This window comes from Onychomys torridus, chromosome 5 (assembly GCF_903995425.1).
Source record: "Onychomys torridus chromosome 5, mOncTor1.1, whole genome shotgun sequence".
Classification (NCBI taxonomy): domain Eukaryota; kingdom Metazoa; phylum Chordata; class Mammalia; order Rodentia; family Cricetidae; genus Onychomys; species Onychomys torridus.
In genome coordinates this window covers 105,710,569-105,723,579 of record NC_050447.1, presented here as the reverse complement: position 1 = coordinate 105,723,579, position 13,011 = coordinate 105,710,569, and the positions used below count along the sequence as shown (strand labels likewise).

The window sequence follows — 13,011 nt, the reverse complement described above, 5'->3', positions numbered from 1 at the left end:
TCCATTGCTCTATAAAGGAGAACAAGAGTAAAACACACCCAGGGAAATAGTTGATTCCAGAAATGGGGATTATAGTTGGGACTATCTCATCTCATTGGTCTGGTCTGAGGAATGATCTCTGATACCCACAAGATGTCTGCTTTACCAAGCCCTAGACTTTCAGGGTTTCTAGGGCCAGAGGCCATTTTTACCTGACGCCTGTCTTGCTAGCCATGTGTGCACACTCTCAGACAAATCACTAACATGCTTTTGCATCTGGCACAAAGTCATGTGTGTGCACAAGTCATAAAAGACCTCCCCTGCACTATAAGGCTCGGCTCAGATACTGTCCTATTTAGGGATCCTTTTCTAACCAATATTCTGCTACCACTAACATTTCTCCCTTGTCTCTGTAATTACCTTGCACACTCTAGGACAGTGGTTCTCGGCCTTCCTGATGCTGAGACCCTTTAACACAGCTCCTCATGCTGTGGGGACCCCCAACCGTAACATTATTTTCGTTGCTGCTCCATAACTGTAATTTTGCTACTTTTATGAATCATAATGTAAACATTGGTGTTTTCCAGTGGTCTTAGACAACCCCGGTGAATGGGTCAGTGACCCCCCAAGGGGTACCTACCAATTGAGAACCATTGCTCTAGGACCTGTTATAATAATTTGTTTTCCTGTTTTCCTTCCTTTGCCAGGACTAAAGTCTTTGAGCATAGAGACTTTGGGGAGGAAAAAAGGGCAAAAGTCTAACAGGACAGTTGTTTAATACAGTAGGTGGACAGATAAATTTTTAAATAGAGAAGTTTGCATATTAAGAAATAACTTAGGGGCCAGGGAAATAGCCCAATGTGTGAAACCACTTGCTGCCAAGGCTAATGACCTGAATTTGATCACCAGAACCCATATGGTAGGAGGAGAGAACCAACTCCTGAAAATTGTCTTCTGACTTCCATAGGCATGTGTTGCACAATATGCACACACATATACACAATAATTTTTAAAAAGAGAAATAGATTGTTAGTGTCAATAGTATATACTATACATCTTCCTGTTCTAAGTTTATATAAATGTATAACTTGATATCACTGCTTTGATGTAATCCATATTCATTTTGATGACAAAACTAAAGATGTTTCAAATGAATCTCTAAAAATAATGGAAAGCAGTGTCTTCAGAGAGGTCAGGACATGAACAGTAAGTGGCTGTGGAATAGATCCTTTAGAACCTTTTTCTCTGGGTTGTGAACCAAATTCTGATGTGTCATACATCCTTCAGAGATTGGGAAAAGCCAGTGAAGACAGATTGAAAGTGAAATGTATGGTTACTGGCCACTCTTTGAACTGTGGTGTTTTATGTTGCCCCCCAACCCAAAAAAAAGAGAGGGCTATGTTCAGTGCGTGCCTCTTACACACAGAAAGAAATCCATACAAAGGAAGGGAACAGTGTCTTAGGAGAGGTAGGGCTGTGCAGTCCTGCATTGTCCCCCACAGGGTGTGGCCAGGCTTTGTCACAGAGAATGATTGTTCTTAGCTAATGGTGAGTGGGTGTGCCTAGGAGAGGATGTGCCTGTCCCTGGGGGAGGAAGATACTAGCCATGCTGCTGCTGACACAGCAAAGACCTCCTCTAAAGCCCCAGACCTCTGCCACTGGCTCCCCTGTCCTAAAGAGCTGCAAGGGCATGGTTTCTCTAAAACACTTCACAAGTCAGACACAGGGACAAATTTCTCTTCTCACAAATAAAGATGGTCACTTCAGAATGGAAACTTAACCATACCCGGCAAAAACTTGTGTTCTGACAACCACTTAAACGTGGCTCTTTCTCTGACACAAAAATAGTTTCAAAAACTAGGAAGTCATTAAGAATGGCTTGTCTGTCATTCTCATTTAGGCAAGGTGTGGGATTGATAAGGACCCAGAACAAAAGAATTTGTAGAACAGGAAGAGGACCTCTGACTAACAAGACTGCTCTTGAATCCCCACCGACCCCCTTTCCGGCCCCACTGCATCCCTCCCTTCCATTCTTTGTTCATTCAAATGCTATCATCATACCTGTTCTGCAGCTCTCCTGACACCACGTTGTCTGAACCTAAGAGCGGTGTCTGGTTTCATGTGGGCTCCTGCTGCCTGCCTTCCCTTGGCTGGTTCTCCCACAGAGGCCCTTTACGACAGGGTTATAGATTTTCTTCTGTTCGTCATTCTGCGCCTGTAGGCTGCGTTCACTTCACTCTCCACACTTCACCCTCATATCCAGTTGGGCATACTTTCCTTCCATAGTGAAACTAAACTTTTAACCCCATTCCTCAAAGCAAGTTCTCTGAAACTTGGATCAACTGAAGTGACAGGCTTTCTGTGGGGCTGCCTCCAGGGTGACAGTGTTCTTCCAGTTGAAAGATGACTACATTATAAACAAGCTTTTCACAAATGTAAAGTCCTGTCAGCATAAGAATTCATTTCCTTGGAGTCCTGAGAAGCACTAGGTCCCTCAGAGGCTGGCAGCTAGACCCAGCAGAGACATGAAATGAGCAGACTCTACGAGAGAAAGGAAAAACATCGATTCTTCAGTCCACAGCCCTTTCCTTCGCAGTCTCAATCTATCCTGTGTAGCCCCGAGGCTTCTTGGTATTCTTTTCACATGTTCAAAAACTTACCAAAATTTGTTTTCATCAGCTTTGGTCATCTGTCCCCAAATTCTTTATCATGTACAGGTACTCAGAGCCAAAGCATAACCTAGGGCTGGGAATGTAGCTCAGTGATAGATACTTGTCTAGCATGCACAAGGCCCTGGGTCAGTTACTGGTGCCCTCCAAATAATTACCATTTTAATGCAGTCATTCATTCAATGTTTTAAAAGCATAGATTATATCTTCTTATAGGGAATTGGTTCTAGAATGACTGAAAAAGAAATAAAATAAAGGAAAAAATTTAAAACAAGACAAATAATAATAAGGACACATCCATACATCTTAGAACAGTGACCTCTTAAAGCAAAAACAAACAGAATATAGAGCATTATGCTTTGTTTTTCTAAATTAGCTTCAGCCTGGTCGTAAGAAGGCCCTTTCCTTAGCCAAGTGGTGTCGATTGCCTTTAATCCCAGCACTCTGAAGGCCAAGGCAGACAGATCTCTATGAGTTCAAAGCCAGCCTGGTCTACGGAGTAAGTTCCAGGATAGTCAAGGCTACACAGAGAAACCCTGTCCTAGAAATCTCCCCCCCTAAAAAAAGAGGCCCTTTCCTCAGCAGAGGTAGATATTAGCCTAAGAGGCCACTGATGAGCCCAAATAGGACACAGATCCACATGTGCCAGTGATTATTCTCCTCATTGATTGTAGTTTCATAGAACCTTAAACCTTGCTTCTGTTTTAGCATGAAGGATATAGAAGGTTTTTCTTCTGAATAAAGGACTCCAACTTGTGATTAGAGCTGAATGGAGTCATGTCTTTTGGTACTCTGCCTATGAGTCTTTATGGCTCCTTTGGGTACTGAGGAGTTTTGCTACCACAGAAAGCTTAGGCTGGGAAATTAAGCTTTCCACTTCCCACTGCCTCTGAGTTCCAGAGGATTAGCTGATGACAATATGGATGCCTGAGTTCTGTGATACTTGAGACTACTGCCTTGGGCTGGATGATAGCTCAGTGGTAAGTCCCTTTCCTGTATGCGCAAAGCTCCATTTTCCATCCCCTGACCTGTAAAACAAAACAAAATAAAACACTCCTGCCTTACATGTAATTTCCTTACATGCACTTAGTGACACACAGATTTATCACACAGTACACTCATTTCTGGGTTTATTATTTTTATTTTTTGTGTATGGGTGTTTTGTCTGAATGTATGTCTGTGTACTACATGGTGCCCATGGAGGTCATAAGACAGAAGAATCTCCTGGAACAGGAATTATAGTCAGATGTGAGCTGCCATGTGGGTGCTAGGAGTCAAACCCAGATCCTCTGGAGGAATAGCAAGTACTCTTAACCACAGAACCATCTCTGCAGCCCCAGTGTATTTATTTTGGAGAGAAAGTAATATTCTGTTAAAGATGGGCCTTTGACCAGACTGTCTGCATCTCACACCTGTCAGTTACTATATGTATATGTGTATATATATATATACCTCAAGCAAATTACTTACTTAATTTATCAATGTTTCTGTTTCTTCACTGTTAAAAATAGGATTAATTATAGAATTTCTTTAAAAGAATTATTTGAGGATAAAAGGAATCAGAGTGTCTGACAAACCATAAATATTTGCTATACTGGCTGCATTCATTTCTTATCTATTCATTCCCTAAATATTTACCCCACACTCCTAGACTCTGATACTGCACTGGTAAACAGACTGACTTGCCCTCAGTAAATGTGGTAGATATGTAGGTACTATCAGTCTGAAAAAGTAGGCTGTCACAATCAAAAACCTGTACAGATCGATCATAGGAATATAGCATGGGTCATCAAGGCCTCATTACTGTGTGTGTGTGTGTGTGTGTGTGTGTGTGTGTGTGTGTTATAAAGTATATATTAAATTATGTATTTAAATATCAATGCTTTTTTTCTCTCTTGGTTTTTTACCCTTTCATTTTTTTCTTAACATTCAGTAGCTATTCAGTGTTATACACATGTCAAAGAAATATGAGTAATTGATATTGACCTAATACTTACAAAACCACAAAGATGTCTTCTTTTTCTTTGAAAATTTTTAAGTTGAAAAACTCCAAAAGGATAGATTATCTAGTATCCATACTCTTGTGCTAGATTTTTAACATCAAATGACCAGGCCAGCACACAGAAAAGAAAAAGGTATTTTGTTTTGTTTTCAGTGAAACTAACTAAAATCCATTTATCTTTTTCCTTTTTTTCTTTTTTTTCCTACAGAGAACTTAAGGAAATGAGTCAAAGGACCAAAAATCAAGTATTTTTCTTAAAAAAAGAAAAAGATCTTGGCTTAAACTCAGCTGACATTTATTAGCATTTTTCTCTCACAATATCACTATATTTAACTTACATTTTTCTTCCCATTGTGTTTTTATGTCCTTGGTTATGATTAGTTTTTGTTTTATTTAGACATCTTAAATTAATTTCTAATTACTATAGATATTGAGAAAAAATCCATGGATTAATATATAAAACTAAGAGGGCAGTAACTTCAAAGAAGTCTATCAAGCCAGCTAGCTTTCGTCCAGTGAAAGCATGTGGCCTGTTCCTAATCAAATTACCATATGCTTGCTGAGTTGTCCCCTCTGCCCCCCATAAACTTTTCCTAATATTTTTCTGTAAATGATGTTAAGCTAAATGGCCTATAATTGCTTGTTCTATCTCATAGCCTTGTTTAGAATAATGGTATGTAACACTTTCCAGACCTCAGGAATCTGATCTGTCATCAGAGGATGTGTATAAGTAGCAGTTCAAGCGTCCCTCCACTCTGTCTCTAAGTACCTGGGGTAAAAAGCTCTTGTGTTCACCCAGCTGGCCTTTTGTCCTGAAACTCCCCTTTCCCTCCCTTGCTGTTCTCACCACCTTCTCACACTTGGCTCTTAGGGCAGGAAATGAGACCCCTCTGTGCTATCCCTCACTCCAGCCCTGGTGGTGGTCAGCCCATGGCTTAGGTCCTGATCCTGTGACCTTAAAGTTCTCATGCTCCTTCCACTCCTGCCTGCTTTTGTTCCTTGCTCTGACTGGTGAGAGCTGAGGTCAGAGGAGGCATAGAGACCTGATTATGGGCTAGCATGTCTCTTCCGGCACTGCCAGACCTGTAAAAGAAGTTAGGCTGCTGGTTCTGGAAGGTCCTTTGCAGTTTTAACATCTTACCATGTTCTGCTTTCACACTACATGAGCATGGTCGTTGGAATGCTGTCAGTAGTGCCCAATCATAATGCTTCCTCTCCTGAATTATTCTTGGGCTTCTCACTGCTTGATTTTATAAATAGTTTATATCTCTAAATCACTGTTTATTTTTTTTAAGCCTCCCTCTTAGGCTCCTCATTCTAATCTTTATATCCTTCCTTAATCACATTGCCCTTTCCTGCCCCTTTCCTTCCTTGGACTTAACCAAAAGAGCTTTAAATTTCAGTCTCCTCGGTTGATTCTCAAATATTCCACTGTGTGTTTTCTATCCTTCATAAAATCACATTGAAAACCCTTGGGGGCATATACCTTTCCTCCTGAAGCCTGTGATCACTCCCTGGCAGCTGCACCCCTTGAGAGCAATTCATATCTAGTGAAATAGCAATTATAGTTGTGTACAGAGTATAGTGTCCTCAGCTTTTCTTCTGCCTCTTAAGATATTTTTCTTAAAGTGTCATTGAAGACTCAAAAATCTATCTATATTTATCTATACAGATATACATTCCATTGCTTAAAATTTTGTTTAGATTTATCCTTAAGCTTAGCTGGTATCCTTATTGTCAATTCTTTTATGACTTGCATCAGTACAGAACTCCTCTGGAATCTCTGTCCCTTTTTAAAATATATACATATGTAATTTATAATCCTAATACTGACAGCTTCATATCTACAAAATAATTTTCAGAATGTATTTTAGCATCTGCCTGTTTACTGCAGGGAGAACAGTTATCCTGAGCTGGGCTCCTGCTTAGACTGGCTTTGATTCAGCTCTCTGTTTCTGTGACAAACACGGGGCAGGGGGGACCAGTTTAAAAGAGGAGAGATTATTCTGTCTCATGGTTTCAGCCTATCACTGGCTCACTCTGTTTCTGAATTGGTGGTGAAGCAAAGCACTGTGGCAAAGGTTGAGCTAAAGCAGAACTGCTCTCCATATTGCAACCAGGCAGAGAGGAAGGGAAGAAAGAAGAGGGCGCAGAAGAGGGCAGGGACATGGTATGTCACAAGTGGCCTGCCTCCCTTAACTAACCCCCATCACCCAGTATGCCCTGAATTTACCTCTGTGTATCCTTGGCTGTCCTAGAACTCACTATGTAGACCAGGCTAGCCTCAAACTCAGAGATCCGCCTGCCTTTGCCTCCTGAGTGCTGGGATTAAAGGCATGCACAACCACCACCCAGATCATAGAGGATTTATAAGGAATATTATTTGCAGTACTGAAGTATTCTTCTCTCACCGTACCTCCTTTATGCTTCCAAGAAGGTTATTATTTTGTCATTGCTGTTATTGTTGTTTTGTTTTTTGTTGTTGTTGGTTTTGAAACAGGATTTCTCTGTATAGCTGTGGCTTCCCTGGAACTCACTCTGTAGACTTGGCTGGCCTTGAATTTAGAGATCAGTCTGACTCTGCCTCCAGAATGCTGGGATTAAGGGCATGTGCCACCACCACCAAGCTATGGTAATTATTCCTTACCAAATGTAATTTCTTCATATCATATTCTTCCTTTTGAGAACATTTTTATTTAACATTTATTTGTTTATGTGTGTATATATGGGTGTTTTGTCTGCATGTATACCTGCAAACCAGAAGAAGGCATGAGACTACAATTATACATGGTTGTGAGTTACCATGTAGATGCTGGGAATTGAATTCAGGGCCTATGGAAGAGCACCCAGTGCTCTTAACTTCTGAACCATCTCTCAGTCCAACTTGGAAACAGTTTTGTTGTCCAGGTATCAACTGTCCTGAGTCTATTAAATATAGCTATGTATCTTCCTTGGGCTCTACTCTATTTTTTTCTCTGGATGCTTTCTCTTGCCTTTCTCCTTGAACCCTTGACTCAGGAGTCAGTTTCTCCATTTACTGTGACATCTACTGGCAAAGTTGAGATGTTGTCTGGCTAATTTTCCATAAGGATCTGAGGTGAAATATCCACAGTGATTATTCCTTGACATATCTCTGATCTGCCTCTTAGACAAGAGTGTTCAACATATGGTTCCATTGACCTCTATTCAGGGATAAGCATTGTCCTTGACAGCAAAATTGAGTTTATGTGTTTTTTCATGCAGATAAATGGCTAGTTTCCTGGCTGAGTCAGGTGTGTGTGCCCTGCTTCGTGAAAACTGGTATAAGGATGCTAGACTAAAAGCCTAGCCAAGAGTAAATGTAAGTGGAGTACAGGGAGTCAAACGTGCCTTAGGCTTTAGTGTGCATTGCAGGAATCCTGTAGATTCTAAAAAAATATTTAATTTTATATGTATGGGTATTTTGCCTACATGTGTGCTCAGTACCCTTAGAGGCCAGAAGAGGGCATTGGGTCCCCTGGGACTAGAGTTATAGGTGGGTGTGAGCTGCCATGTGGGTGCTGGGAATGGAACTTGGTCTGCTGAAAGAGTAATCAGTACTCTTAATCACTGAGCCATCTCTCCTGTCTCCCCTGTAGACATTTTAAATACCAATCTGATTTATTTTCACAGTTTCTCAATATTACATCAATGTATAAAAATTTAGTATGTTGTATATGATTGAGGTCTTATAGATCCAGTGGAAAGAATGTTTATTAAATCCCAAACTAGTTCTAATTGTAACATCCTGAAGCCAGACAGCAGAAACTGTAGAGCTCCAAGGAAAGATTAACAAGCTTTCACTGGTATAGAGTAATGGAAGTGAGAAAAGCAGGCCATTACAAAGATGAGGCTATGGGATTAGAGATCAAATGGAACAGCAGCATGTGGAAACACAGGCTGAGCAGAGAGAGACACCAGTACCAGATAATGGCAGAGTAGGTGACAGCCCAGATAAGAGTTCAAGAAGAAGACTGGCTTGCAGGGGGAGTGGCTTTGTCACATTCATGGTACCTTGAGGATATCTATGTGGCAAGAACAAGGAGGCCGACTGGGCTGGAGGCCTAGGGAAGGAAGGAGGTCAGTACTAGGGTCAGATATGCAAGCAAGAGGCATGAGTGGAAGCCATAAGATGGCCTCTCAAAAAGAGCATTTCTGGAAGATGGGGGAAGAAGAGTGCACACAAGGAGTTAGTCTCAAATCCAAGCAGATCTGAAGTCCAGGAAGTGAGTCTTTAATCCCATCACTCAAGAAGCTGAGACAGGTGGATCTCTGTGAATCTGAGGCCAGCCTGGTTTACATAGCTAGTTCCAGGACAAACAGGGTTATGTAGACCCTTGTTGTAGTCAAAAGTTTTCTCTGGTCCTGTCTGGCCCCACGGTCCTGAGTTCCTCCAGTGCCTCATTGTCTTGCCATCTTTCAGCCACTTATAAAATAATCACTCAGAAGCTTTTATTAATTATAACTGCTCAGCCATTAGCTCAGACTTATTACTGACTAGCTCTTATGCTTAAATTAACCCATAATTCTTATCTGTGTTTAGCCAGTAGCTTGATACCTTTTCTCAGTTCTACCTTGTCATCTTGCTTCCTCTGTGTCTGGCTGGCGACCCCTGACTCTGCCCTTCATCCTAGCATTCTCCTCCTCTGCAGGCCCTGCCTATACTTCCTGCCTGGCTACTGGCCTATTAGCATTTTATCCAAACACACACGCACACGCACGCACGCACGCACGCACGCACACACACATGCACATGCACATGGATTTGTATCCCAGATCCATAGGCTCAGACAAAATTGCCTGCTATCCTCTGCCTTTTGGCACAAGGGCTAAAATGAGTTTCTGTTAGCGGACAGGTGAGGACAATAACCCAGCTCAGGCAAACTGAGTTCCACAGGTAAGCAGGTACACAATTATTGTATACATTGCCTAGAATTTGAGGTGAAAGCGTTTTAGATTTCTGAAAATAAAATGGCTGTATAAATATTAGCTTCTTGTGCTCTGCATTGTCTTTTTTATTAGTCTACTTGTTAATAATTATCTTCATCATCATTTAGTCTTATGAGTTCAGTAGTTCTCAAAAGACACTATCTGGAACCTGGTCTTCAACTCCTGAGATTTTCTTTTAAGTACTTGCTTTGTACTTAGACAATGTAATATAGAGGAAAATAACAGCTACTTAGTACTGACAGATCTATGCGTCTTGATTCAGAGGTAAGAAGAGGGTCATTGTAAACGGTAGGATCAAGTTGGACTGTTAATCCTGTTCTGATTCTGCCTACATTGTGTATTTCTGAACTTTGTAAAAGGTGCTAAGATAACATTCTTCTGCTGCTCCTATAGCCTTAATGTCCCCAACAGGTGAAAGCAATCACCCAGGACAGTTGACTGACATCTGTAGTAGGAATCTTAAAAGTTCTTATTAATGAAACCAAACCCGAGGCCAGTTATTGGGTGATTGCTGGAAGATCAGAGAAGCAGAACAAGCCACAACTATCTCACCTTGCTAGTTCCTCAGGTGATCCTTTTTCCTCGGGCTGGAAGCTTCTGAATCCTCATCCCAATGGCTCTCAGCTGAACTGTGCTCGAAAGCCTGAATGCTTAACCAGCCGAATGCTTTACTCACTACATGCTTTTCTCTCTTTAGTTCCTGGCCCTCACACCTTATATACCTTTCTCTTTCTGCCCCCACTCCCTGGGGTTAAAGGTTGTTTCTGGGATTAAAGGCGTGGGTCACCATGCTTAGCTGTTTCTAAAGTGACCTTGAACTCAGAGATCCAGCTAGCTCTGCCTCCCAAGTGCTGGGATTAAAGGTGTGTACCACCACCGCCCAACTTCTGCTATGGCTTACTCTTCCCATTTTCTAGCCACCATTTCTGGCTCTGTTCTAGTGGCTGTCTGTTCTCTGACCCCAGATAAGTTTATTTCGGGGAACACACAATATTTCAGGGAACACAATACCCACCACAGACATCCACTCAGTATTTAACTTATAACCACCCCCTTCATTTATGGCTCATCAGTGTCCCAAAAGCATGTCTGTACTTGTGCCGTAAGGATGTCCCTTCAGTTATCAAAAAAAACTGGGTTTGGTTTCCTATTGCTATAACAAATTACAAGAACTTTCTAAACTCTGTTAGCATGATCTCTTATTTTAACAGAGGGTGGTCAGAAATCCAAGAAGTCTTGGCTAAAGTCAGACTGTTGATAGGGTCGTGTTCCTTCTAGAAAGTCAATGGGAGGTTTTGTTCGTTACTAGGATGGTTATTAGTTGTTCAGAAAGCCTGTCAGAAATCACTTTGAGGAGGAAGGTAGGGTGTTGACAGTGGCTCATTGTCCATTGATTGATTCATGGCATCCACTTTTGCACATACAAATGGTAACAGACCTTTGTGAAGTCAGAGGGAGATACCTCCAAAGCCCTAGAACCAACTTGCTGTTGAAACAGAAATTGAAAGTAGGTTTGGTGAATTTTCTATCTAACAGATTTAGAAGTCAGGAAGACTGCTTCCAGTTGGGTAGGAGACACCATTATTATACACCAGCAGTTAGATGCAGGCTGCCAGAAACCCTTAAAAAGGAGGCCAGTCACCACATCACCCCATCTACCCTTGCCTAACCTCCTGTATGGCCTAAAGCAAGTCCTTCTGTCTACACCTCTGGCCAGTAGAGCCTTCTAGACATCCCTCCCTTTCTTTTGCACCTTCCCCTCTTCCTGTATTCTCTTTCCTTGCCTTAACCTCCTTCTGTTCTTCCCTTTGCATCATGCTGAGTCTTCAAGCCAGCCATGTGACCTTTTTAGGCTGCACACAGCAGAGCTGATGCTCAGACCAGCAGCCTCTTGATAACTGCCATCTGACCCTGATGTGCTCAAATTCCAGAGAATGTCCCCTCACTTGTTCCATTAAGTTAGTTAAACACTTTTGTGTTTTGAGACAGATTCTTAAACAGTTCCCAGCTGTTCTAGAAATTCAAAGGCAGTGTGAAGAGAACCTTTCTTGCATGTGAGAACTGTTTATATCATAAGCATCAGTCCTTAATAGTCCTTTCAAGAAAATCATGCTAAAGATATTTGGAATTTTCTTTTTTATATATTCCTCGGTGTCATAATAAAAACTTTCCCTCTCTTATAGGGATTTTTGTTGAGAACAAATTTGATTCCAGGTGAAAATTTCTTAGTGATGTTTGTATTTTAAAGCCAGATTGTTCCCATTTTGTTTTAAAAATAGGTGAGACAAAAGTGTTCTTAACATCATCACCTGCTGGAACTTGGGGACTATGTAAGTTTTCTCTGAGACAAGCTGATAAGTTACTTGTTTCTCAATGAGTCTTCATTTTAGATCATTAGAAAGTACTGTAGTTCCTTACTGGAATTGTATTGGAAAGAAAATATAGTAGTAATTTGAATATATCTTATTTGTTTGTATTGTAAATATATATGTCTCAACACATTTTTTCTCAATTTTCATATGTTAGTAGAACTTCTAAAAGCTTCTGACCTCTCTTTACTTCTGTTCTCCCCCCCCATCCACGTGACATAGAAATAGATATATTGACCTATGACCTCAGTGGACACATTGTAGAAGTGAGTGAATAATTAGTTTTGAGATACTGTACAAATGTCAGCCCCTTGGTGAAGCTCTCACTACCTGAGGCAAAATCAGCTGACCCCTTTGTAAAGTAAGCACTAGGATGTGTCATTTTAGCCTGGGAGGAGAATGACAGTGATAGCCTTGATGAAAGAATGTGTGCACATCAACAGAGAGCCACTCTCATAGTTTCCAGTCAGCTCCAGTATCACCAAATCACCCAAAGCAGTATATTAAATTATAATGAAACTCTAAATATCAGAAGGAAGAGGAAAGTTTTTCTGGTTTTCTATTTGATATTCTGTCATAAAATGACTGCCGAAGTTCATGTATATACATGTAGAGTTTACATGTATATACATACATCCAACCTTTAAAATATCCTGATTCTGTCTGCAGTGGAATAATCCTCTCAAATTGGTTTAATAAAACACTGAAGAATAGGCAGGGCAACCAAACTAAGGATGATGAGAAGGAGAAGGGCGGAGTCAGAGAGTAGCTGGCAAATGCAGAAAAGCAAGATGAGAATGTTGTACTGAGAAAAGGTACCAAGCCATGTGGCTAAACATAGATAAGAATTATGGGTTAATTTAAGTGTAAGAGTTAGCTAGTAACAAGCCTGAGCTATCAGCCAAGCATTTATATTTTATATTAAGCCTTTGAGTCAATTATTTGGGAAGCAGCTGCTAGATATTTGGGGCAGGTGGGTGGGAGAAAAACATCTGATTATATCTGTCTTTTAACTTTTCGACCT

At 41.0% G+C, this 13,011-nt stretch overlaps 1 protein-coding gene across 2 annotated transcripts in view; it reads left to right on the top strand.

Annotated features, from left to right (window-relative positions):
* Gmds (GDP-mannose 4,6-dehydratase) overlaps positions 1 to 13,011 on the top strand; it is a 575,398-nt gene that overhangs the window by 472,074 nt on the left and 90,313 nt on the right. The gene's annotated exons all lie outside the window — the stretch shown is intronic.